Source organism: Rhipicephalus sanguineus, chromosome 5 (assembly GCF_013339695.2).
Source record: "Rhipicephalus sanguineus isolate Rsan-2018 chromosome 5, BIME_Rsan_1.4, whole genome shotgun sequence".
NCBI classification, from domain to species: Eukaryota; Metazoa; Arthropoda; class Arachnida; order Ixodida; family Ixodidae; genus Rhipicephalus; species Rhipicephalus sanguineus.
The window spans coordinates 72,261,963-72,289,892 of record NC_051180.1 but is presented as its reverse complement, the minus strand read 5'-3'; the positions used below and the strand labels follow the sequence as shown (position 1 = coordinate 72,289,892).

General features: G+C 48.8%; 1 protein-coding gene across 1 annotated transcript in view; it reads right to left on the bottom strand.

Moving 5' to 3' along the window:
• Window positions 1-27,930, bottom strand: part of LOC119393748 (DNA-directed RNA polymerase II subunit RPB2) — a 208,431-nt gene that overhangs the window by 25,036 nt on the left and 155,465 nt on the right. The window lies entirely within an intron of this gene.

Here is a 27,930-nt window from a genome sequence, read left to right as displayed (position 1 = left end):
CAATTCTTATTATGTTATGGAAAGGTTGGTGTATAATGACACCAACGTGCAGTTGGTGTCGTTAAGTGCAGCTTAATGCAAGTGTAAGGCAAACTAAGCAAATGCAGTACAATGCACTTTTTATGTAGAAAGAACTCCAAGATAAGCATGGTTCAAAATCTCTGCAATTTCGTCCAACACAATGTATGTTCTGCACTATGCTTTGCACCTCATAAAGCCATACTTTCTGCTGTGGCACTTTGACCATTTATATCGTCTAGCCGCCTACGTCTGGGCGCTCTCGTGGTAATGTCTGTAACTTGGTATGAACAGAAATTTAACATAAAAGGACATCAGTATCTGATGAACACGATTAAGAGGTCATGATACGAATAAAGTGACATGCTTGTCACGTACATTATGATACCCTTTCCCTCAGTTGTGTGGCACACACCACCTACCATGGCTCATGGAATTGTGGGTATGCACCACACGTGATTCAGTCTATATGAACACAGGAATGGTGAGAAATGACATTGTAAATCTTTACGAGATACTTGCATTAGGGAGCCAGTGTCATATAAAATCAGGTGCAAGCAACGGTGGTGTTGTCGGTGATCGAAAAATTTTTGAAAACAAAAATCACAGGTAGAGCCAGAGTCAACCTAGCCATTTTGCATGGCAGTCAAGCATAATATCAGAAATAGTAGACCCTAATTTGGCATCATGTCTGGGCAACATAATTACAGCATTATAATAAACATTACCTCGTTTTTATTCGTTTATGGACGTGCGAATGGTGGTATTCGAGGCTGAATTGAATCACTTTTTAAGTACTTTTTTCTAATGTATAGCCGTGGTCTGAATATGCTGCAATGTTACCATCATAGTGCTCTCATCAGTACGATTTTCACAGTATGTTGCACGTAAGCATAAGTAGAGCATTTTGAACCAACTTACAGTACTTTCATATGCACAAAATTCTTGAGGGTGTGTGACCGTAATACAGCTTATCATGTATAACTCCCTGAACTATGCAACATGCTCACTACATAAACTGTCATGTATTATGATGAAAATTATATCAGAAAAAATAATTTTCATACTTGTGTGCCACTTGCATGTTAAACCGTGTACAGTTACCTTTTAGAATTACTAGAAAATATCAGTTACTGACCATTCGATTCTCAAGCTGCATCATTTAGGACACTATTAAGTTTGCTCTTCAGTAATTTCGAATAATGCAAAACTGCTATGAATGTATTTATTGCATTTTTTCTTAATTATGCTTCTGGTATTCCTTTGTCTTCAAAATGCAGGTACGGCATTGCCAACGAGGCAAGAGCTCTCCAGCGTTATCAGGATGTTCTCAGGCACACAGGACGGGACGTGGAGCTTCAAAGCGTAGGGCTGTTTGTCAACCCAGAACAGCCATGGCTTGGGGCTTCCCCAGATGCCATTGTGCATGACCCTGTGGAAGACCCACCGTGGGGTTGTGTTGAAGTGAAGTGTCCTTATAGCATGAAAGATGCAGACCAAGAGAAGCTTCTTTCATGCCAAGACATTTGCGTGTCTTTTGACAGCTTGAACCACCCCGCACTGAAGCAGTCGCACCCATACTTCGCTCAAGTGATGGGCCAGATGGCCATCACAAAACTACAGTGGGCAGACTTTGTTATGTACGGTGAAAACTACATTTGTGTGCAAAGGGTCCGGTTTGACGAGAAAGTGTGGCATGAAATGAAAGCCAAGCTGGATAGTTTTTATTTTGACACACTTTTGCCATACTTTGTGAGAAACGTGGGTTGAGTGCAGCGAGTTTTTTTGAAAAGGCCCCTGACAGGGAAATTTTTGGTTGTGACTTTTCTGTAATTTGTAGCATTTTGTCTGGTAATGCCGACATTAAATCGTAAATGCTCTAACATATCGTATAATTAATGCTAGCGTTGCTATATGTGACCAATTTAGCGCCACTTTGAAATGCCCGCCTAAAATTGTTAGAAACTAGTACCCCGCAGCAGGGGAGCACTAAGAGCACGTGCGTTTAAGCTTTGGTGATGTTGAGGGCGCAGTTTTCACATTGGGGCCCCGTGCGCAGTATAGAATGAAGCGAAATGGGTGTTTCAGTAGAAGTTAACCCTGTTCGATTAAAAAAAAAAGAATGATTCCTGGTGTAAGCAACTACAACCACCTAGAGAGCAGCGCGACAACAGTGAGAGAGGGGCGAAGAAAATAGCCCTCGTTAGGTGCCAGTCGTGGTATTGTGTGCTCCCCGCATATCTTCTACGACGTCTACAACACTCGCTTTTCTTGTGTAACGTCACAAGGGGCCCCTGTCAGTCATACTAATGGCGATGTCACGAGGTGCTGAAAACAGAGATGAACAGTCACACTTACTTTGAAACCAAATTAAAAATCACCGCATCTCCACGAAGTGAATCATGACGAGTGGGTGAAGCTCTGGATATCATATGGGTAGGGCTCCGTGTTTTCGGTGTTTATATTTCTTGAAAATTGGCGAATGTTTATCGGAGTTTAAAATTTTGGCGGAAATTCGGCGTTTATCGGAGTTTATTTCGCGTATATCCCCAATTCTCTGAAATTCGGAGTTTTTCATTGTTCTCAAAACCACAAAAATTTTAGGTCAATTCATATCTGAATAATAAAACATCAAAACACACGAAGCACATTTTATTTTTTTCTAGAAGGTTCGAATGCACAAAAACATATTGTGACGTAGCAGTTGACACGCCTTTTAATGGGCCTTTGCGACTCAGCGAACCGATCACATCCTAGGCACAGAACAATCCCAAGATGTGTCCCCACAAGCGAAGATGATAAAGAACACCATGTGATGATGATAATGTACAGATGATAAAGAAGTGCCTGATAAATGCCCACACTATGTCGCCGGGGCGGAAGAACACAGCGCTTGTGAGATGCGTCATGGGGATTCTTACGATGCTGTTGTCTTGCTTCAGTGTTCACTCGGGCGAGCTGGCGACAGTGGAGGATGCGGGACACACATTGTTCAGTGGAGGATGCAGATGGAGTGACAGGGGCGGTCAAGAAAGAGACGTCAAGGAGGGAAGATGGCGATCAGCCATAATATGCACATGTTACATATTTCATAGCACTGATAGTTCGCAAAAACACTCGGGAGCTGGCTCATGTCGTCGGTTTCAAGAAGCACTAATTTAAAAATAGACGCATAGGTTTGGAACGTGCAGGGCAGCTCATGGTGCACATGGAGGCTTTAAAGCTTTTGGTTCCATAATAAGATGAGGCCAATGATATTGAATAAAGAATTTAGCACATATGTTGATAACCTTGCAATAAACATGTTTGCACAAGCCACCTGACTGGTTTATTCATACTCTTTTAGAATTGTAGTCTGCAGGTTGCTCAGCAGAGCGCACACCACCCAGATTTGGCTTGCAATTGGAGCGAGAGAGAGGGGAATAACCCGATCAAAAATGTGAAATGTTTTGATTCTTTGTATTCTTCGCTCTACATGAATGCGCAGGGACGCAATGTCAGCAGTTTCTTCTACTTCTGCTGCACTGAACTGCCCTTTGGTCAAAAAGGGTGGTAAATTTAGCCCAACGCCAATGTTATCCAACAAGTCCTTAATCTTGAAGCCTTTGTCTGCCATGATTGTGTCCCCTTGGTCAAAAGCTTGTTTCAAGAGGCCACTTCTGATTACGAGCTCCCTGTCAGAGATGCAGCCCGTAAATAGGTCTGACACAAAGCTGATGAGCCCATTTGGTTGAATTCCAATGAGTCCTTTGAATGTGTTTGCAGATTTGTAGTTAGAGTATGTCCCTGATTGAATAACAAGGGAACTTGATGCTTCACATCGCACTTCTGTGGCATCAATGATGACGCGTGTTGCAGGATACTTCTGCCTAAATGCTTCAGGCATTGTCGAGTCCACAATATCCCGTGTGGACCACCATGGCATATCAGTCAGTGTCTCGTAGAGCTTGCGCACCCATGCAGAAAATATCCTAGATACCGCGCTAAGAGAGATATCAAAAATGTGCGACAAATGCAAGTGGAAACATCCAACTCGCAGCTTGATAAGTGTCAAGAAGATCTGATTTTCTTGGGAAAGCTTGCAGCGACGGCCCCTTGTTTCCTCTTTACCTGGACATGAACTTGCACCTCTGCTCCTTGAATTCACTACGTTTACTAACGCTTTGAAGTGGCCGTAGTTTGGAAGCCCAGTATAAAATTGAATGCTGCTGTCATCGTTCTGAAATTTATCAATGCCAAAAATCCACCTTGCTTCATTTGCTTTTGAGAGCTTGCTTGACAACTCGTGCATTTCTTTATCATGATCCTTCTTTTGATCTTCGCACTTCCGTGTTAGAGAAACTACTGCTTCTTTTGCACGTGCAAGGCTCATTCTTTCTTGCATGAGCGTGTCATGGCAGCGCTGATATTCTGTGCATTGCTTTTGCAATTGAATGCATTCTTCACTCTTTCCATTCAGCTTGCTGCTTGTCTGTGCAAGTTGTTCTTGTAGTCTCACTAGCACTTCTTCTTTTTCTTTGAGTTGCTGTTGAGTCGCGAGGAGCTCTTGCTGACAAGAGCAGCAACTGGCCTCCTGAAATGTGTTAGTAGCATCAGTGTGCGACTTGTTTGTTGGAGAACATACGCTTTCGAGCATGTCTTCACTTGTTTGAGGTTCACTGGTGTCGCACGCAGTTCCTGTGACGCAGTCTTCATTCCTAGGTTTCAGATACCTTGCTGGAGGAGGCCGAGATACAACTTGTTTTTTGAAAGGAAAAACAGAGGGCACAGCATTGTCTCGCAGCAGTCGTCTCCCACTTGCCACAGCCGGCAAGAAGTCGGCTTCAGTGAAGTGCTTAGAGCAGACTTTTGTTGTTTTTACTATGTTGAAATGTTTTCCTGGGTCCCGACGAATCGCATGAATCCACTGTTTGCGCAGCCTCTCGTTGACAGGAAACCTATGGAACGTGACCTGTGATTTAAAAAAAAAAAGTGGTCAATTTCATGTGAAGAAACAAGCCTGAATATCGTAAATTCTTGGGATCACAATTAATGCCATTGAGTTACAGCAAGTCAAAAACATGCAGCTTCCACAAATTGAATATACAAAATTACGCTGAAGCTTAGTCATGCAACAAAATAGACGTTTTTGCTAGTTTGTGTGTAAGCGCACAAACAACGCGGACGAAGGAAAGGAAGGACGTCACTGTCGCGGAACTATGCTACCGCAACCAGTGAAAATCCTGTCTGCCGCAAGCCACACCACGCAACTATTTTCCGGACGCCACGCGTTGGGTATATTTGTATGTACTGAAAAATGTTGACACGTGGCTTACGATATGCGAGTACTGTCGCTACTAAATGAACGGTACGCAACTTCATATTTATTTTTCTGGCTGGCCTTACGAACCCTCGCAGTATTTCTGCACAAACAATCTATCGCAATTCACCGCATGCAGGCACTCGGGAGAAGACTATTTATTCGTAAAAGCAAGGCTAGACATGGCGCTGCGAAATAAGCACGGCCGTTTCTGTAGCGCATTCACAAAACGGCGCCCTTCCGCACGTCCGTTTGACATCGCGTACGGAGAGAGAGCACGTGCGTTTGTTGTTCAAGTTTTATCGCTTACCTTATCGCTGTTCTCGTCGCGATATCCTCGATGGTGGCACATGGGAACGCAGCACGTCTGCACCATTGCAGCACGCCGTCTCTACGAAAAACGTTGTTGACAGTTCACGAGTCGGCGGTGCTGAAATGTCATGCACTGGCACGTTGCCGAAGCCTGCGTCGTCTGCAGCGGTGCCCTCACAATGGCGGCAGACTGTAGTTTGTGTGCGCGGCGCTAGGGGCGCCCTTTTTCGAAAAGGGTCTATAGGAAGTGCTCCATACTGCAACGCATGTTTATTGCTTTATTTTGATGTATTTGGGTTTCACCCGGAAAGACTGTTAGCAACGCTCGGCGCAGACCATGCCGCAATGTTTTTGAGAAGCTTCGCGATTGTTTGAGATCATTCTGTTAAGATTACGCACAGGACACAAATAGTAAAGTTTATTCGAGAGCTTACCCGCAGCACTAGCGTTATCACTGGAAGATTTGATGGAATCTATAAAAGATGATGCGTTCCACCGATGGACAGATTACTTGATGGCCGACACTGTTGTCGCCAGTGTGCAGCTTGAATTGCTTGTACTTTGACTTTCCATTTCCCGGGCCCAAGTTCGCCCAAATAAAAAGAGTTCCATATTTCCTAGTCCTACGGGTGCCTTCTTCATCGTCACGGCCACATGACAATATCATTCTCATGGCTACATTTGTGAACTGTCCCTCTGTGTACATCAATGCCAGCTGAGCCGTCAGGCGACTTCTACACAACTCCTCGGAGGGCCAAAGTGCGTTGGCCGGCTAGTTGGTTTATCATGCTAAGTTTGAGGAGGGGATGAACAATGATACAACATGGATCACGCAAGTGAAGGCTGCGCCCACAGATTTCATGGTTACATGGGTTGATTGTGTCATATTTCGGCGGCTCGGCAAAGCAGGTGTAAGATTTAGAGACAGCAAGAAACCAGAGTGGATCAGAGAACAGACCAGAGAAAATAAAGGTGTTTTATTTTAGCTCCTCTAGAATTTTATTCATGGTTTTATTATTTTAATTTTTTAGTTCACATGACTAGAAAGTTGCCCCTTGTGCTGCAATCGCTGTCACACTACGCAAAGTTAAATATGGCACAATGTGACATGTCATTTTGTTTTCTCTTGTGTACATGTTCGCACACCTTACATTCTGTCATGATGAATCCCTACCAACTAGCTCAATTTTCTGTCCTCCTAATCTGTCCTACTGGAACATCACATCAACATAATACAGATTGGATGGATGGTGATCCATGGAAAAGATAACTGCATGCTTCTTGAAAAGAATTGAAAAGATATGTTAAATTCGACGTTGAGCTCTATTCCTTCTTCATAAAAGAATGTAGTCATGCAATCATGGACACAAGAGAAGACGTCAAGACAACAACAAGCGGAGACTATTGACTGAAAAGGCATACTGCAGCGAAAAGAAAGTAGAGACGAAAACTTATCTGTGCATGCACAGGTATGGAGCACCACCTGTCAATCCAGCACATGTGGGGGTCTGAGAGTGATACTAACTGCTCAGGCATTTCTCCTTTATGTAAGTTAATCGAAGGCTGGCTCAGACATGCGCTTCCACTGTTATCAATATGCCAGGCCTCAGTCATTAGATGTGCTTCTTCATCCATGTGCCTATATAAATCTGTGCATTCATCAAATTAGGGTGTGCATTTACACGCTCGAAAATGCAAACATAGATTACATGTTCAGTGTTAATTTAGCGACCTCTTATGTTTCATTAATCTCTGGTTAACACAGTGGCCCATCTACCCCACTTCCTTGTGTTTCTTCCATGATTGGCATGATTACATATAAGCAAGGTATCCTCTGCCAGAGATGACACAGCAAGCAGTTAAAGTGCATATACCGTATTTTCCGGTGTATAAGATGCATCTTTTTTCCGATATTTTCGCTGGTGCGTCTTGTACAACAGTGCGTCTTATATACGCAAAAAGTCATGCGATTCTGCGAGACCAATTTGTTTATATTTAATTAATGAGTACGATAAACTAAGCACAAGAGCATTCGTAAAAATACATCTAATTTTGTTATAAAAATTAAGCGGCTGTGATCTTAGATGTCAGCTACTTGCTGTTCAAGCAGTGCGGCGACCACGGAGATTACGGCCGCAATAAAAGCCACCACCGTCACGTGCCCCATTGTACTGTTTGAATTGTTTGTTCTTAAACGAAGCATTAAACCCACGGAACTGAGGCAATAAATAAAAAAGAGCACCACAACGGTTCACTGTAACGTTGTAGCACCCACAATATCAGTTACAAAAGCGAAAGTACCACTTCGTTATCATCGTCATCAGTTTCCATGTGAGACGCAGCTGCAGTCCAGTAGTAGTCGTAGCTTCCGGCTTCCGGTCGCCATTTACATTTTTCATGTGTGTGTGTAGGTGGTAACCGTGCGGCGCGTTAGTTGTTTATGTGTTACTGCCAAGTCTCATAATGCCGTAGAGGCATGCCACCAATAGTAGAGGCAACGCCAACAATGTGCTTCAAGGTGTTTACAACGCTGCGTGAAAGTTACTCAGAGGCCGACGATGGCAACCCAGCGATGCTGCCAACCGAGGCGGAAGAACTTTTGACAGTGCGCCGGAGGATGTGGCTTTGAATCCAGTAGAATAAATAGTGGTTTTCTGCGCCTTAATAAAACTGCTGCTTACAGATACTCAGTGCCATGCGTGACTGCGCATTTCGCAATGAGTGTACTCTGCGTGAGTACATGCTGACAGAGTTAAAAATAGATGAGTCTTATACAAAGGTGAGACTTATACACCGGAAAATACGGTATATTAGAGGAATGGCTATTTGATTAACATTCTGCACAAATAGAAACGCTCCGCAGCTTTGTGACCCATGCCCAAATTACAGACACTTGAAGCATCGGTACAGAGTTGGGATGCACGTATAAGAAACTTACAATATTCCATTTAAGTAGATTGAGGAATGTTGGTCCTTCTAAGTGTAACGATCAGGTGATCAGTTTATTTATTTGCCTACATATTGCTTAACGCATATTACAGAGGGGGGGGGAGGGTGAGGGGAAGAGCGGGAGGGCTATGTGCCCTGTGTACATCAGTGATTCATATACACATTAAAGGTAGTAGGAGTAGTTTACCAACGTAAACATTGCCACAAGAAAGGAAAATCTCGTAGACCACACCCAGGGCACACTGTACGTATGGTGTTGTGTGTTTCCACAACCTGCCACGCTTAGTTCTTTAAGAAAATAGTCAATAAATCTGTGCCTCTGCGAGCAACAAGCACATCGCAACAGCCCGCCATCACTCATGGCTACAAGCAATAGGCCTAGCAAGGCAGACTCTGGCCATCACTTATGCCCTTCGCGATCAAGTGCGAACTTGTCATAGAGCACTTCTTTTTGCCAACACAATAAGGCTTTCTACTTTTATGTCATGCGTTTATATATGCAAATGGTTTTCTCGACGCCCTTGATGTGAAGAGCAAAGGTAGGAGTGAAGTGAGCCGGCCGTTGTCGCTGTTTACCTGCGAAAAGGCCTTGCATTGCTGCTCGCAATCTTGCTAGTGGTTTGGAAACGGGCGCTGTCTTGCAGAAATGGAACACGTCAAACATAGCTTTATCAATCAGGAATTATTCTGCGTCACACATTGTAGCCAATCTTTATCATGCCACTGTGAGCAGCGATGCTGGCAAATGCCTCGAGCTTTGATTCGCCCTGGCCATGGACCAGCGCCACAGGAGCCACCAGTGCCGGGGATGAAGTTGAGAGTATGACGGAAACCCGTCTGGCCGGGACGAAACATACTAGTTCAAGGGATCCGGACACCGACCAAATGATTTAAAAACGAATGTATTGACGTTTCGGCTTCCCCACGGGAACCATGTTCACAATAAAAGATCGGCACAGCAGTTCGCCTTCTTTAAGCGCGGTGCATCACGTGACCAAGACACCTGGCATACATCGGAGGAAGGTTACCCTCGTTGCGATTAAGGGTGTGCAGCGTAGTTTGGATTGACACAGAGTGACACAACGTCGAAGGAAACCAAGACTTCGTCCGGATCGACTATTGTGTCTTTGACCTTTTCGATGAAGTCATACGTGTTGCGTATATAAGTAGCACCCTTGCCTACCAGGGGCGAGATGACCCTATGAAGAAAACCTGATAGCCTGTGGAGCGGGGAGCGAGTAAGTCCACTATAGGCCGCAGGGGGATATCGGTCTTGTGTACCTTCGGTAGGCCGTATATAGCTGGAGCTGATCCATTGTGGCAAAGCAATTTAAAATACAGCTGCTTGTGTGGAGGCAGCACCATGCGGAAGATGTCGGACAGAAGTTTTTGCAAGTCCCTTTGTAGCTTAGGTGTAGCGTCTCTTGCAGCCGGGGCGTATGTTTGTTCATCACTCAGAAGCAAGTGCATTTTTTCGATGTACTTGCTTTTGTCGAGAAGGGCCGTAGCATTACCCTTGTCGGCAGGAAGTATCACAATCTCATGATTCTCATGTAGCCTCTTGACAGCATCACGCTCCTGTTGGGACAAGGGGGCCACCGGGGGTTGAGTGCGCAGCTTCAGCAAGACGTTTACAACGCGTGTGTGAGCCTCATCACGGCGAGACTGGTCGACCAAACAGACAGCACGCTCAGCAGCACATACCAACTTCGTGTCTGTTGAGGGACCCATATTGAAGTTGAGACCGAGGTTCAGGACTGCCATCTCAGGGCCGTCGGGCTGGTACGAGGACAGGTTGTACACCACCTTCTTTTGGGAGCCTGGTAACCGCGGTGTGAGGCGTTGCTTCAATCTTTCCAGCTTTTTGGCGTGGCATTGCTCGTCTTTACAAGTGCGTAGGTTGGCTTGAAAGTTGGCGTGCATTTGTATTCGTGCTACTTCGTCCGGGCATTGAGCTTCAAGGCGCCATCGATAGCCACCAATAGCCCTTCTTCCCCCTCCTTAAAACCACCTGCAATAAACGCAGGAGAGCAGTCTCCCGTCAGTCTCACCGAAGCTTGGTCTACGCGTTGTCACTTTACGCGCCCTCCCGTCGTTCGGTTTCTCCGTCGGCCCGCTGCGGGTTACGCCGCGCTCCTGCCCTACACAACACATGGCGACGAGGTAGTTGAACCACTACGCTACTACGACAGGCGACGCATGAAAGAGCACGACGTAAGTGACACTTACATGCACGTCACATTTCTCCTGCACGTCGGTGCTTTGTCCTCCCTGCTTGCTTAATTGGCGTCGACCTGACTTTTCTTTGTTCCCGCTCCGGCTTCCTCTACGACGCCACTTTCCTGCTTGAGTCTACTGCCTACCTCCTGCACACACGGCAGCCCTTTTCGCCAACCTTCCTCCATTCCTCGATGTGCCCGGCACGCCTCCTATTCTGTGACATAAACGGAAAAAAATTTTCCAGGTACACCTGAAGGCGGCCGGCGGAAGCGGCTGGGAGGACGAAAGACGCACGTCAGCACTTATCAGCGCGCTCGGTGTCGAGGGCCAGCGCAAATACTTCGCCGTGCAGGAGCAGCTCGAAGCGCAAGGCATCCAAAATGCACCATGCACAACCAGCACGCCAGCGGCGTTGGGCACGGGTGCGGTGTTGACGACGGAAGCGGCGGCGACGACGGAGTACAACACGTTGCTACAATTCCTGGACGGGCTCTTTGCCGAGACGACGAACGTGCTAGCCGAGTGGCACCTTTTCCTGAGCCGCAAACAACTGCCCGGCGAAACGTTTCTCGACTTCGTCGCCGCGCTCAAAGAAAAGGCCCTGTCATGCAAGTTCGGAGCTACCTACGATGACAGAATGCGTGACCAGATAATTCATGGGGTCGTCAACGCACATGTACGGGCCAAACTTCTGTCCTACGGGGAAGCCCTTAGGCTGCAAAAGGCAGAAGAAGTTGGATGCGACTTGGAGGCGCTCAACAAAGCCAACGCGGCGTTCGGAGAAAATGAGCGGCTACTTGGCTAGCACTTCGGTTACGGCGGCAGCATCCAGTGCGTCGCAGTGGCTCAAAATGGCGGGTCGGCTGCTTCACTGGCCCTGCATGTGACTCAACATGGCGGCGGCCTCCCCCCCCAAGTCGGGCGGCCGCATCTAAGATGGCTGCGCGGGCTCGATGGCGGGTAGACAAGACTGCGTTCGCTGCCATCAAGTGCAACAGCTTGCGCCCAAGCCTCAAGTTGGCCCCTGTTTTCACTGCGGCAAGTTAGGGCATTCGGCTACTTCAAGAAATTGTCCGGCCAAAAACAAAACTTCCCAATCTTGCCGCATCAAAGGGCATTTCGCGGCAGTGTGCCGTAAACGACAAGCGTCGGTGCAGGAAGTTACCCCCGTCTGAGACGCTGACTCCGGCACTGCCACAGTACTATCCGTCCAAGCTGTGCCGACTGGCCCGAGGGACTTGCGTATCCCTGTCGTCATAGGAGGACATATCCACATGTCATTGTTGGTGGACACCGGAGCCACATCATCGTTCATGGCGAAGAGGGACTTCGACGCGCTTTTCGCTTCGAAGCATCGCCTGCTGCGAGCGCCAGTTCACTTGAAAAATTTTTCGAAGCACCGCATACCCGTCCTGGGCTATTTTCGCACAGACTTGCAGCATCATGGCAAACGGGCCTTTGTCACCTTCTACGTGACAGCACACGGCACTTCACTGCTGGGGCTTGACGCCATCCAGCAGTTGGGACTCTTGATCGATGGCGCAACACTGATGTGTCGTCTGGCTACACCAGTTTCTTCGCAGCTTCCTGCAGGTGTACCTCCGGGGTTCGAGCATCTGCCTGGCGGAGCCCTGGGACGTGTCAAGGACCACGTCCACTGGGCCAAGAGGCGGCAGCACATTGTGCCAGTGCCCACCAAGCTGCGTCAGCTGCCTCTGGCGCTACGGCAGCAGGACGCCAGCGAGCTGCGCCAGCTCCAGGACGTCATCGTCAACGGACGCGGTCGACGGCTGCATTCAATATTGCGCACCAGCAACCAGGTGTTCTCTGCGCAGGCCATTCGACTCTACATCTGCTGAAGCGCAGCTTCAATTGCCTGCGACCCAGTATCACCCGCTAGGACTTCAGGAGGAAGGTCCTGAATATTCCTCCTCACCTACAGTCAATGCACCGAAGTCCAACACGGGGGAGGGAAGTGATGCGAATGGGTCTTCGAAGTCGGCTCCCGATAGCCGCAGCACGCAAAGTTTTCCTGCAGGGCCTGGGTCACGTCGCCCACAGCGGACACGTAAGCCCCCAGCCCACTGTGCGTGTGTGAATGTTCAGTGAACAGTGCAAGCTGGCACTTGTTTTAGGTGTTGGTGAAATGAATTTTCTGTAACCTAGGTTGTGTTTGTGTTCTCCTAGGACTGAACTTCTGCATTATTGCAGGTCCCATCTCAATAGGAACTTGAATGTGAATTTTTTTAGTGTTTGCTGATGTACACCAGTTATACTTCAAGGACTGTATAAGGATGCAATTCTTCCCAGGGCGGGACAATGTTGTTTCGCGCGACCCCTGGTGACATGCTAAGACACCAGTGCTGTTGAGCTCTCTATTCATGCTACTGGGTGGAGCTGGGTCTCTTCCATGCCTCTTTGCTACCACCAATCCGGCGTGGCCATTTAGGTCATGTGACCCGTGCCTCGCTGACCAATAGCCCTTCTTCCCCCTCCTTAAAACCACCTGCAATAAACGTGGGAGAGCAGTCTCCCGTCAGTCTCGCCGAAGCTTGGTCTACGCATCGTCACTTTACGTGCCCTCCCGTCGTTCGGCCTCTCCGTCCATGGAGGAAAAAAAAATAAGGAGAGGCCCTGACGTCACATTCGTGAAGCCTCCACATCGCAAACACCCGCATCGCCTCCTAGCGAGGGAGCCTCGAAACATTTCGCGATTTCTGCCGTGTCGTTTGCAAGCGCATGCGCGTTTCGAGCCTTTCTTTTTTTTTCGCTGTGCAAGCGGCGCAGCGGCGCTGTCGATTCACGCATGCTGCTCCTTGTGTGTGTTCTTTAGGAAAGCTACGCAATGCCCAGATGTTGCGTATGGTTTCGTATACCCGGTGCAAATCGCGTGCACTGCGGAAAGTACCGGGTGTCGCTTTTCATTTGTACGTACACGTTCGCTTCATTGCTGATCACTAATGCATGTTATTTGCATGGGAAGCTCTCCGATGTGCGCTCTGTTGCTTCTTACTCATTGTGTCAACTCAGAACACACGTGAACTTTTGTTTTTGGCGTCTGACGCGCCGTACATAACATGCGCCGAAGGCATCATGCGTTTTTAGAGGCTGTGTCATTCAGCGAAAGGGCAATAAACTTATGTTGTTGTTATCGGACTACGTGATGTATGTATTGTGCGGTGTGCGCTCGCTGCGTGCTTGTTGTGTGTGTACTGGAATTACAAACTTTACGTGCCCGATCGCGCATACAATACAGCGGTGTCCTCTTTTCGACGTGCAGTTACGTCAACTATAGGTTGGCGTTGCGCCGAATAGCTACTACGCTCACTCCATATGCACGAACAAAGAACCGCTAATCCGGCAACAGATCGGGAAATCGGGCTACGAGAAAGGGAAAGCCTAACACCCAGCAGAACGCGTAAGTCACTGCTAAGTGAGTTCGAATACGATGATGCAGGGGCTGAACGTTTTTGATCACGGCACGTACCGGTATTCTGTACTGTTGCACAAAAACGCTCCACGAAGAATTTCAACACGCAGCGCTCGGGCCTGCCACGCACGAAGAGCCTGGTAAACGTCTGCTTGCAACATTTTACTGCGTGCGAACCGCACAAGACGCGCTAAGTTTACGCCGGGACTACAAGTCTGCGCAGAAGCTAACCACCACGGAGAGCACGCCGCGGGGCGTCTGCTGTTTTGTTTGCCCCATACCGGTTTGTTTGCCCCATAAATCTGACGTCACTTCCGCCACACTTTTCGCAATGCATTGAAATACGATAGGGCCTCTCCTTGGTATTCCTTCCTCCATGTCTCCGTCGGCCCGCCGCGGGTTACGCCGCGCTCCTGCCCTACACAACAGCCAACACAGTGAGGAAAAGAGCCGCAATCTCACCATTTATGTCATGTTTATGTTTTTGCCAAGCACCAATCTTGCTGAAATGCTGTGTGCTTGCATGCTCGCCTCGTTTGAGTGCAGCACAGGCACTCATTGTACCTGCTCAATAGCAACAATTGTCTTGGTCAAAGTTGATACAACTCACAGTGCAATTAGTAAGAATGGGAACAAAGCAAAAAAAGGGAGAGAGAGAAGAAAGGTCGACCTCCAGATTATTGCTGCTGCGCGAGACCACAACAAAGTGGCTGCGAGCAATCCAAAACGAAGGGCAAAGCAGCCCTGTGTATGACTTTGCAGTCTCAATTGCACCCTCTTTCCACCAAATTGCTCACAGAGTGAAAACACAGTGCAAACGATGCTTCCCCTATTGGCTAAGGGATATATGCAAGTAGGAAGAAGGTAAAAGAGTTTGTTTCTTCCCCCCCCCCACACAAACACATTTTGATGTTACAGCCTTTAGGGGTTCTTATTTGACTGACCACACAAATAAGCATGTGTGGACCTGACCATTCCTCCTGGTCACACCGTGCAATAGCGGAGTGGCAGTCACTCTCGCTGGAACTCCTGCAGCAGCCCTAACACTTAGAGCTGGACCTTCTATCCCGTGGTTAGGCTGGAGATGAGAGTCCGTGCTAATGAGGATTTAATGCAAATAAACCAACCAAGCTTTTGTCACATTACTGCAAGCCCCTTAAAATGTTTTGATGAAAAACAGCATGTTATTTGTATTGCCTTAGCAGAAAGCCTCTAATGAGTTTGTTGGTGCCAACCTCACTAGAGCCTTATTAATAAGATTCACTGACACTATTCATAAAGTGTGAAATGTCAGCAAATATTTGTCAAGATTTTTAGAGTAAGGCAAACACATCTAACAAAACCATCCTATTGCAGACACTATCATTGTAGTGGGCAAGTTTGAGCCGAGGCGGCTGAGCATGCAGGCCGAAGCCCAAAGACCGCGGAATCAATACGCAAGCTCCATGTCCCCAGCAGAAGTGATCCAGTTTTATCAATACACCGTTTTTGTACTCCATCCTAGAGGACGCCCCAAAACCAACTTGGCTAGAGTTACATATGCACTTGGCACTCACGCATCCTCTACACCCCCCCTTTTGGGAAAATAAAAGAAAGCAACACCGCGCTATCAGGTATGCAACGTAATCACAGATGTCTCATGACCTCTCTACTAGTTCAGCTGCACCGGTGGCCTAACGCGACCGAGTGCGCATAACCGACACAGGCGGTCTTGAGGGAGTAGAAAGGGAAACCGGTGGCGATGCGACTGGTAGAGGAGCGACCACCCTAGGAGCTGGACTGCTGCATACAGGTTCTGGGTGAGTTGGAGTCTGTGGTGGGCTTTGGGATCCTTAAGACAGTAGACTGGAGCTGCCGAGGTCACAACCACCTGATGACGGAGACTGCTACGGAACCAGGTGTCTCCAGTTGCGAACGAGAGCATCTGCATCTGTCTGGACCACGTAGGAGTGCGGATGCTGCGCTAGGCTGAGGAATTGTGCCAGCACATTCCGTGTCGCGAATCTAGGCTCTCTCCCCCTCTCCCAGGGGACGCAACTCCTGCGCAGCATGCTGACGGTCAAAATCTTGACACTGGCGACGTCGTTGGGCAGTGTCCCCCCTGTGGAAGTCGGCAGCATGAGGGGATCCTGGAAGCAACATGGCTGGTGGGACCAAGGCAAGTCCTGAGGCTGCGCCCCATGAGCAGCTGAGCGGAGCTGTACCTGGACACGCCAGGTGCATTACAGCACGACAAGCGGGCCAAGGGCCACTCTGGAGACTTCCTGAAAAGTTCCTTTACAGTCTGCACCATCCACTCGACTTCGCCATTGGACTGCGGGTACCTGAGACTGCTGGTGATGTGAGAGAAGCCGTAACTCTGGGAGAAGACGCAGAACTCTGCCGACGAAAATTGAGGTCTGTTCTCGCTGACGAACTCTCTGGGACGCCATGCCTTGCAAAGACACTTTTGATGATAGAGATCACCACTGTGGACGTTGTCGTGCGGAGGGACAGCACTTCCGGGTATGTTGAGTGGTAATCGACAAGAAGGTAGTCTGCTCCTTCGTGATGAAAAACGTCCACCCCAATTCGCTCCCAGGAGTGGCTAGGCGTCACTATAGGAAGCAGTGGCTCTGCTTGCTGGACCCGCGCGGTGGCACAGTTGGGACAGTTCTCCACCATGGTCTTTATCTGGCTCCCCACGGTCGGCCACCAGACAGCCCCCCTGGCGATGGCGCAGCAACGGTTGACTCCGAGGTGTCCATCGTGGATGAGGGACAGGACGTGCTTCTGCAGAGAAGCGGGCACCAGTAGGTGTCCCCTGCAGAGGAGGAGGCCGTCACCAATAATGAATTCCGCACGATGAGCCCAAAACTGAGCCATGCTGACAGGCAGATTCTCTTTCCGAGGACACCCTTGCTCGAAGTACGACTTGAGCTGAGCGCACTCTCAATCTGCAGCCTGGTGAGCTCAGAAGTCGTCGAGGAGGACCGCAAAATTGGGAGGGATAGCGCGGAGTGCTTCTTGGATGTACAACTCCACCTTGTCGACGGCTAGAGTCACTGGCAGCTTGGCGACCGGGTCTCGCGAAAGTGCATCTGCGGTAGCCAACTGTTTATCAGGCACATACCGTAAAAACCAGAATATAGGTCGGACCAGAATATAGGTCGAAACCCCCACTTCTGACTACTGAAAACCGAAAAAGAAAAAGTACATGGAATGGCCAAAGTATAAGAAGGTGCCGTTACCGTGAAGCAAACGCAATTTCAAATGGTGCACAGTGAAAATGCCATTTATTTACACGTGTGTTTACACGTAAGTTCCACATGGCAGAAAGCCAAAATATGGGCTCAAGCATTATCCTTGTAAAACGTCACGACCGTCTTGACAGCACTAATTTGAATGCACTTTGAGGTCCCCGATAGCAATCACGACGCAAGCGCGGCTCTCGGTTAAAGGGACACTAAAGGCAAATATTAAGTCGACGTTGATTGTTGAAATAGCGGTCCAGAAACCTCGTAGTGCTGCTTTTGTGCCAAGGAAGTGCTTATTTTGAAATAAAATTACGTTTTTAGTGGTCCGCATCGCGTTAGCGCGCTTCAAACCTCCCGCCTGAAAATACGACTCTCATACGTCACTGATGCCGTGCCCAACGTTGCCCACTTTTACTGCGCGGCCGCCGACACTAGTAGCAGCCGAGCGGAAGTAGCGGGACCCACAGTAGCAACAACGGCGCTGCGGCAAAGACTTGCTCGGATGGGCACATTCAAAGCCGTCACCAAGTTGCGGTCGGTCTCGTAATCCTCAGTACGAAAGTGCAGCGAGCACACACGCAGAGGTTTTGACTGTTTAGCACACTGGCGCAATGGCATGACACTAAGCCACTTTGAGCGTAAGGGTTCATTCTGCGGCACCCAGTGAAAAGACACACCGGTTTCCTTGCTGCAGCACTGGCGTTGTGCACCATTCGGGCATCCGGCAATATCACACGCATGCGGCATTTTGTCGAACTTTCTATCAGAGCGACTTTCACGAGCGCGCAAAACACGCACGGCAGTACGCGTTCCCGAAACTACCACTGATACGAGCGAGGCACAGTTCGGCGAAAACGGAACCTTTGAACCACGCGCGCCGTTCCCCATGGCAACGCCACAGAGGTTTTGTTTTCCATGAATCAAGCAGAAACGAACAAACAGCATTTTATTACGTCTTTTGATGCTCGGAATGTTCTTTTTTTACTGCTGCTAGTTTGATTACTAGCGATTTATTGTAGGCCGACTTCCATACGTCATTGGGATCACTTCAGAAATGTCCCACTCGTGGCGCTCATCGTGTGATACATTTAGCTTAATTTCTCGGTAAGTAGGGCACTGCTGTTGATAATATTGCCGTTTTAGAAGTTGTCATACATTGAGCTTTCATTCTGACATAAATTGTTATTTGCCTTTAGTGTCCCTTTAAACTGTGCAACCTTCGTCTCCAGCTCTAGATACGCTGCAGTCTGGCACTGAAACGAAGTTTTCTTCTGATTGCTGCATGTTTGTGGTGCTTCAGCGTCCGCCAGTAGTGAATACTTCTTCTGTGGTGCACTCGATCTGCCTGCTGATCATAGCCATATGTGCCGCTGCAACCAGAGCGGCCGGCATCACAGGAAGCAACAAAGAAATAGTATCCGGTGAGATTGGAGCAGCGAGAACACCCGTGCAAAAATAAACTTTCAGTTATTGTTTGTGACTCATGGCTCCTGCTCGCGTTCACGTGCGCTAGCATCCCAACACACCTTTCACACACTTCAGACCACATTTCTTCGTGCCTTCGCGAACTCGATCGTTGCTTTCTTGAACTCTACGGTGAACTGTCATCGGCCACCGGTCGAGAACAAGAAAAAAAGCACCTCGGAGCCCAAATAGATTCACAAGACAACAACAAAGTGCAAGATGAGATTGCCCTCGGCACAAAGCTGGTAGTAAACAAAGCAACGCCGATGATTGCGATGGCGATGGAGACGGTTGACTTCAACTGCCCATAGTGGCCAGACTTGCGAAGTTTTTCTGCCTGTGACCGGTATATAAGATGGGGGTCGACTTTTTAGGGCTGTTTTCTGAAAAAAAAAAATTCGACCTATATTCCGGTTTTTACGGTACTTGATGTTGGACTGGTACTGGAGGAGGTGAATGCGAAAGCGCTGGATGCGGGGTGGCATGAAGTTGAGGTCCGCAGTTCCAAGACTTTTGAACAACAGCTTATGGTCGGTCTCCAGGTTGAAACGAAAGCCCGGAAGGAACTCGTCGAACCTGTTGATGGCCCAGGCGGCAGCCAGTGCCTCTTTTCCGATCTGGCTCTATCTTCGTTCCATATCTGTCAGTGCACGAGAGGCGTATGCAACTGGTTGGCCATCCCCTGATGGCTGGTCTTGAAGTAGCACTGCACCCAGCCCGAAAGAACTGGCATCTGCGGAGACAGTTGTCAGGAGTGCAGGGTTGTACCTTTGGAGGCAGATGTCTAAGGACAGCATGGTCTTGAGCTTGTTAAATGCTGAGGCTTGCGCTGCCCCATGTCCAGACTGCAGTCTTGTTCAGGAGACTTTGGATCGGTGCAGCCATCTGAGAGAGACCCGGGAGGAAGCGACCCACATGGATGAGCATACCAAGAAAACATTGGACCCCCTGAACGTCCTGAGGAGCTGGCATGTGCTGAATGGCCACCACCTTGACTGTATCGGGAGCGATGCCATTGGCACCACCGCTGCCGCCAAGGAATCGTACACTGAACACGCCGAAACTGCACTTGGCAGCGTTGAGGGCGACCAACGCTTGTTGAAGGCGACCGAGGACTTCTTGGAGGCATTGGTCGTGCTCTTCTGTGGTGGGGCCCAACGCAAGGATGTTGTCCATGAGGTTAACCACACAGGCCAACCCTTCCAGCAGGCGAGACATCTGACGTTGAAAGTATTCTGAGGCCGACGTTATGCCAAATGGGAGGCAGCAATAGCAGTACAGTGTAGCCCGGTTATAATGAAGTTGGCAGGAATCTGAAATTACTTCGCTATAACCGCTTTTTCGCTATATCTGGACTCTAAAAAAAATCAAACATTATGCAGACCAACAAAAATATTTTATTTACACTTTCTGAAAAAAGCGATCAAGGGTCCCTTGCACGTGTTTCGCGAGCATGCGTTTCAGGACACGTTGCTCAACGTTGTCCATCAGATCGCAACTGCCCGGTTCGGTGCACAAGTACATACGCAGTGTGTCGACAGCTGCGAGAGCTGCTCCGGCGGTCCCAGGCTGAGGCGCACCAACGTCGTCTCCTTCGCCGTCCGAGGAACTGCTATCTGCAGCCGTTCCCTTTTCGGAGACGCTAGCGGCGAGTTCATCGGTGGTGAGCTCCTCCATTGCGACGAGGTCTTGATCCGCCAGGGCAAAGTCCAGATAATCCAACCCGTTTGGGACAAGGCTTGCATTGTCCGTGGCCTCCCACAGCTACCCCAAGCTTGTCACTGCCGCGGCACCATCCGCTGCAACAGCATCGATATCTGCTTCTGCTGTTATTTCTTCGGCAGCGCTGCTTCCCTGCGAAAAACCTGCTTTCTCGAAGCAGTGAAGAATGGTCTCAGACTTCACATCCCGCCAGGCTCCGCTTGCGAAAAATACTGCCTTTACTAGCGGCACCTTCAGGTCGGCAGCGCTGTCGGCTGTACAGATGTCAATGAGCAGACGCACGATGACACGGCGGCGATGATGCACTTTGAAGTTTGCTATCACTCCCTGGTACATCGGCTGCATCTTGGCGGTTGTGTTTGGAGGCAGAAAAAGTACCTCGACAGCGCTCAGATGTGCGTTCGCATGGTGTGCACTGCAATTGTCCAGCAAGACCAGCACTTTGCGCTTCTTCGCAGACATTTCCTTATCAAAGTCTGTCAGCCACTTCCGGAATATCTCCCCCGTCATCCACGCCTTTGTGTTGTGTGTGTACGCGACAGGCATTGACAGCACCTTGGCGAAGCCCCGCGGTTTCTTGGGCTTGCCGATGACCAATAGCGGCCGCTTGTCGGAGCCGTCCATTTTTGCGCACACCAACACTGTGATGCGATTTTTGCTGTTTTCCCCCCCCATGCACTTATCAGTCTTCGCCGCGAGAGTTTTTGCAGGCAACAGCTGAAAGAACAGACCCGTTTCATCAGCGTTGTAAATATCTCTTTCTGTGTAAGTCTCAAGAATGCGGCTCCTGTGCTTCACCATCCAACGCTGGAGACCGTCCTTGTCAACGGATGCAGCTTCACCGACAATGCTCTTGCATGTGATCCCATGGCGGTCTTTAAATCTCTGCAACCATCCGTTGCCTAGGTTGAAGTTCTCGTGGTCGAGAGCAAACCCCAGACGTTTGGCCTGCGCTAGCAGGATCGGCCCATTGAGCGGGACGTTCTTGGCACGAGCGTCTACAAACCATTTGTAGAGCGCCGCTTCGACATCTCAGTAAGTGGCAGCGCGGATCCGCTTCCATTCACCGCTGCCAACGTCGTCGTCCAAGACGGCATCAATTTTGCTCGCATTTTTTATGATTGTCGCCAAAGTCGACTGTGCTATGCCGTACTTCTGCGCAATGTTGGTCTTCTTAATTTTCTGCCGAACTTCGTCCAAAATGGCACGTTTCACTTTAGAGAGAGCACTTTTCGTTTGGTCGTCGATGAGGCAGTCGTTCCGGGTATCGCTTGACTCGACATTGTCGTAAAGTTCGCCAATTCACATGGGCAGGCCTAGCTGCAACCGTGGCAAGTCCAAGCGCGCTGCGATAATCCACTTTTCACCAGTGAAACAGCACGAGCGAACGAATGCTTCTGCTGCTCAACTGTGTTCAAGTCCAAGCGCGCTGCGATAATCCGCTTTTCACCTGTGAACAGAGACACAGCACAACATGTGCGAACGGAACGGCTGCTTCTGCTGACTGAGCTGACTGAACACCACGAAAGAAAGAACGGCTTTGCGTGCGACAGGTTTGCGCGGAGCCGTTGGCGAAGCGCCCAGCCAGGCTTAGGCAGGCCTAGCTGGTGGCGCCATGCCGTGGAAGAAAAGCAACTTAGGAGCGCACCAACTTGCTTCGCTTTTTCACCAAAATGAGGCGCCACAAGCGGAACCGATCTAAAGCGGTCACAAAGTTTCTGAAGCTGCCCCCACGACCTCCTCTCTGAAGAGAGGAGTACGCCGTGAAATCAGATAAGATCGTGGCGGTCGGCCCGCCTGGCACTGGAAAAAAGAATGGGAAGTGTTCACGAGGCGGCTACCGGGCGACCGTGTGGTGCGGTGAAGCAAGCATTCGAGCCGAGTGGGGCGATGCGGCTGCCGGGAGCCAAGAACTGGCAGTTTTACGGCCTAGTTGATTCACGCGAAAACTCGAAAGGTGGTTTGATGGATTTTTTTTTTGTTGTTGTTCTCGACAAAAACCTCGCTATATCCGCTGAGTCACATTTTTTTACTTCGTTAAAAGTGGACTTTTTAAAAGTAGGGGTGTGCGAATATTCGAAATTTCGAATATTTTTCGAATAGTGTTTGCTATTCGATTCGATTCGCACTGAAATTTTACTATTCAAACTATTCGAACTTCCCAAAGACAAATGCAGTCAACGTCCGATTGAAAGTGACCCCTTCAGAATTTCAATATGCTTCACCTCATTACACTCTCGTATTGCGGCAAAGCTGCCTTTCAAGCTCCATTATGGTCGAACTTAGCCAAGAGACAAAGTTTGATTGGAAGTGGTCCCTAGATTTTCAATATGCTTCACCTCATCACACCCCCGTATTGCGGCAAAGCTGCCTTTCAAGCTCCGTTACGGTCGCACTGAGGCAAGAGACAGTCAACGTCTGATTGGAAGTGGTCCCTAGATTTTCAATATGCTTCACCTCCTCCGACCCCCGTATTGCGGCAAAGCTGCCTTTCAAGGTCCGCTACGGTTGAACTTAGCCAAGAGACAGTCAACGTCCGTTTGAAAGTGGTCCCTAGATTTTCAATATGCTTCACCTCATCACACCCCCGTATTGCGGCAAAGCTGCCTTTCAAGCTCCGCTACGGTCGCAAATATATTAACTCAAGAAAACGCTGGTTCCAATATGGAGATGAAAGATGTGGCAGAGTTGGGGGCTCAATTAATGCTGTTTTGGACCTGAAATTTGGGCAGGAAGTCCGAACAATCGGACGCAGAAGCTTTTTAGCATCCAAAATTTCAGATGTTCTTATATATCGACGTTTACGAGGCAGATTTGGAACTCCGGACTTGAAGGGAGCACACCCTTGTCTGCCACATCAGTTGGCCTTCCACAGAAGTTGAAAGAGAAGAAGAGGCTGAGGAAATGGCATCTCTGCCTATCACGTGTAAGTGTTGTCGGCAACACTTTGGTTGCATCAAATCGTGTACATAAATACAATTCGGCCTCTACATTGCCTCATTCTTGATAAGAAAGACAAATATGAAATATGACCCCACCAGCGCTTCATCAACCTAGCGAAAAGAAACACTTTCATGTTGCTATCTCACAAGAACATACTTAGGGATTCTCTGCAACTTTTTCTGTAATTTCACTTCGAATTACTCGAAAAATGTTTCAGAAATATTAGAAAATTATTCGAAATTATTCGATTCGATTTGCACTCAATCTTTATTATTCGAATTCGCTTCGCACCCAAAATTTTGCTATTTGCACAGCTCTACTTAAAAGGCATTGAAAATGCGGAAATTGGGACGGGAAATCAAGATCACTTCGCTATAACCGCTATTTTGCAGTAAGTGGGTTCGTTATAAATGGGCTACACTGTACCTGCCAAACGAAATGATAAAGGTCGTATACTTCTGGGAGTCGCGCGCCAGACGTACTTGGTGGAAGCCTGAAGTTGCGTTCAACTTCGAAAAAACGCAGGCATCGGCTAGCAGTCCTAGGGTTTGGTCGACGGTCGGGAGTACGTGGCGTTCCCGCAGAACGACTTGGTTGAGCTTGGTCAAATCTATGCACAGGCGGTAACCCCCCGTAGGCTTCGGGACGACGACAAGGCCCACGCACCAGTCCGTCGGTTCATCAATGCGCCGGATCACGCCCTCCTGCTCCATCTTGACAAGCTCCTTTTTGACTATGTCTCTTATGGGTATTGGCATATGCTGGGCTGTGCTTAGAGAATACAGCACCGCATCAGGCTTGATATGGGTCATACACTCTTCTGGGAACGTGCCCAAGCGGGCGAAAAGGGCTGGAGGGACATCCCGAGGTGGTGTGTCCGGCAGAGCTGGTGTGACGGCGCCGACAAACTTGACAACACCAAGGGCAACTATGGCGGGATAGCCGAGAAGGGGCCGCTCTTGTCCCACAATGACGTAGAGGCACTCAGTGACTTGCCTGCCTCTGTAAGACAGCACCGCGGAGAAGGTGCCGAGAAGCTTCAGGGATTGTTTCCCGAGTCCGAAAAGTTCCTCGCCGCGTGGCTTATCGAGGATGGCTGGGCAGCCAGGAAATGTATGCGGAACCACCGAAACGTCGGCACCAGAGTCCACCTCGAAGAGGAGAGGACGCCCGTAGACCCGAACTTCAACGTACTGCCCGTTCCAAGCCACCGCCGTGACGGAGTGCAGCTCCGTAGATCCGAGGTGCTTCTTTGAGCAACGTGTCGACGCAAAGTGGCCTCGCTTCTTGCAGTGGTTACAGACCACTTTAGCAGCTGGGCAGTCGGACCGTCAGTGAACTTCGTGACCGCAGAAGTGGCACTGCCCACCCTGGCCACTTTTCGCCAACGTTGCTGTTGCTGGTTTGTGAACCATCGGGCTGGTCACGTGACGCAAAGTTGCCAGAGTTCTGTCTGTGGTTTCGTCCACGTGCAAGCTGCGTGGGTTTACGCGAAGTAGCCCCCGTCCACGTGCGCTGCCGTCAGTGGTTGCCCATCGGTGAATGACAGGCATCACATTTCGCGCTCGGCATCTTTGTGCTGATGGGCTTGCACAAGTGCGTCATCCAGGGAGAGGCTCGGGGTGCGGCGCAGCTTGTCTGAGAGGTGAGAATGTGACAAACCCACGACGAAACGGTCGCGAACAAGATGCTCTTCAACGGCAGGTGACAGGTAGTTACACTTGCGTACCATGTTCCAAAGCGCTGTGAAGAAACTGTCGACGGTTTCGCCTGGTTGTTGCATCTCCACTTGTGGAACTGAGAGCTCTCGTACACCTCGTTTACGGAGTGCACGAAGTAGCTTATAAGCCGCCGGGTGACTTCCATGCAAGACTTGTACACGTCTTCGTTGGACATGAGCGAATTGAAAACGATGAGTGTCCGTGGACCCATGCAGTAGAGGAGGGTCCTAACCCTTGTCTCGTCCGGCGCAGCGTGTATGCCGGTGGCGAAGGCATAGTCTTTGAATTCCTGTAATTCAGGGGTGCAACAGCCGAAATATGATTTGGAGCAATTTTTGGAGCAGCAAAATGTTGCTTTTGGAGCACAAAAATCCAAATTTGGAGCAGGTTGCGAAAAAAAAACCTGAATTTTTTAGCCCGAAATCCCAAATTTGGAGCAGTATAACAAAGAAGGCTTACATTTACAAAAGAAAACAAAAATACGTAAACACCATTCAACATCAGCTAATTCGTGCACAGTGCACGTGAACACTCCTATTTCAATAAAACCAGGGTGTTGAGCCAACCCACAGTGCAAACAATGTCTAAGTCCACATTAGCATTTGCAGGACCTGTCAAATAATTCGACAGGCACTGGAAATGCTAGTAATGTGGACCTGCGAACCTGGCAACCTGGACATTTGGGAAATTCATAAAGCAGGAGCAAGTGGGGGGTAGCGAAAAAAGAAAACTGGCATACGCTTTTGTCTATTGTTTCTCAAGGCCGCAGAAACGCCATACACAGCAGCTCCAAATGATTGCCAATAATTTTTTAGACGTCAGCGATCCCACTAGTACTTGTAATTACACGGCGCGTGCACGAATGAGTAATTAAGGAACAAAATGTGCTGTGTCCCTGACAGCTAGTACTAATACCCTTCTAAATCTCAGTATGCTTTTTCCGCAGGCAGTGTACTGCGGCAAAAGTGGCTTAAAAGGCGTTCTGCACGCAATAAAACAAGCATCAGGAAATTTTAGAACTACTGTCGTTTTCTATTGCGATAGCAACGATATGGACACCTCAACGAGTTTTTGCCGTCATCTCCCGTATAAAGTCCAAATTGATAACATACCCCTGTGCATAGTATGTTCTACAGCGCGCGAGTGCGTGCAACGAACGCAACTGAAGCAGATATCAAACGAGCCAGCCCATCTCCGTTGCTTGAAGGGTGCATGCGATAACACCACTCCGCTGGGGAAGCCTGCCATCGAAGCATCGGGCGGGGGGGAGCTGTCGCTCGAGCACGAACTTTTGAACTTTGATTCTAAGGGCGCGGTCACTATCTCGGCAGCCATCAGCGAGCGGCTCGTATATCCTGCTACGTGCTGCGCTCTCAATGCGAAGACACCATGCAGAGAGCATCTTTCCCTGGAAACGCCGTATTCTCTTACACCAACGTTTTGTAGAGTTACGCGAGATCGGATACAAAAAAATTTGCTGCCAGCCTCACTTCGTATAGCATTACAATTTGTTGCTATCGCATTCATTGCTTCGTCCTTCCGGTGAAACTGACTTTTTTTTTTCTTTCACAGGGGGTTATGGTTAGGGTCTGCACGTCTGTATTGTATGACGACACCCACACTGCAGATGACCAACTCGGCCTCCATTTCTCGCTCAAGTTTGCGCAACTGAGAAAAATTTTAAGCTAGTCGGGCATTTTGGCGCAGCGTGGTGCAATTTTAACAAATTTCACAGTTTTGGCTCAGCTTGGCGCAAAAATATGGAATTGTATCAAATTGGTGCAATTGGCGCAGCTGTTGCATCCCTGGTAATTAGAAAAGCCACTCGCCGGCATCGTCGAAGGAGAATGGGGATGGGCTCCGGAGACTGGCGGCAGCAAGGGCAGGAACTGAAGCGTCCTTATTAGCCATGTTGAATGGCACGAACCTGGCATCCAACTTCCGACACAATGTGGTGGGCGGGTTCGAGTCGAGGCAGCCGAGGATGTAGGCCGAAGCCCGAGGGCCGCGGAATCAATACGCAAGCTCCAAGTCCCCAGCAAAAGTGACCCAGTTTATTACCCATGCAGCCTTTTTGTACTCCATCCAAGAGGGCGCCCCATAACCAATTTGGCTAGAGTTCCATATGCACTTGGCACTCACGCGCCCTCTACAATCATCAGTGATTTCACGCGCCCTCTACAATCATCAAGATGCTGCGCCAACAAAGCAGTTTTGTGCATGGTTTATGTGCTCCCTTATTTTTCTTTTTAGGGTGAAAGCCTTAAGTGCCTCGTGAGAAGTGGAATGTGACCATTGAGCGGTAGCGACAACACGCGAGTAAAAAAATTGAAACACGCAATAAACGTAATCATCGTCGTCGTGATCATCATCACGTAGAGTCACATGGACACAGATAAAGACATATAAAGAGGACATAAATAAGACTGATAAGAACTGATAAGAGCTTACAAGGTTGATATACCAAATAATAGTAATACATACATGAAAGGAAGAGAACAATTGCAAATGAAATGAAGTCAAAACATAAAGGCTTCCGTCGTCAAAGTCGTCTTAACAATTGATAAGGGACCAAGGAGTTTTTCTTTTGGTTTCACCGACACAGTTAATGGTTTT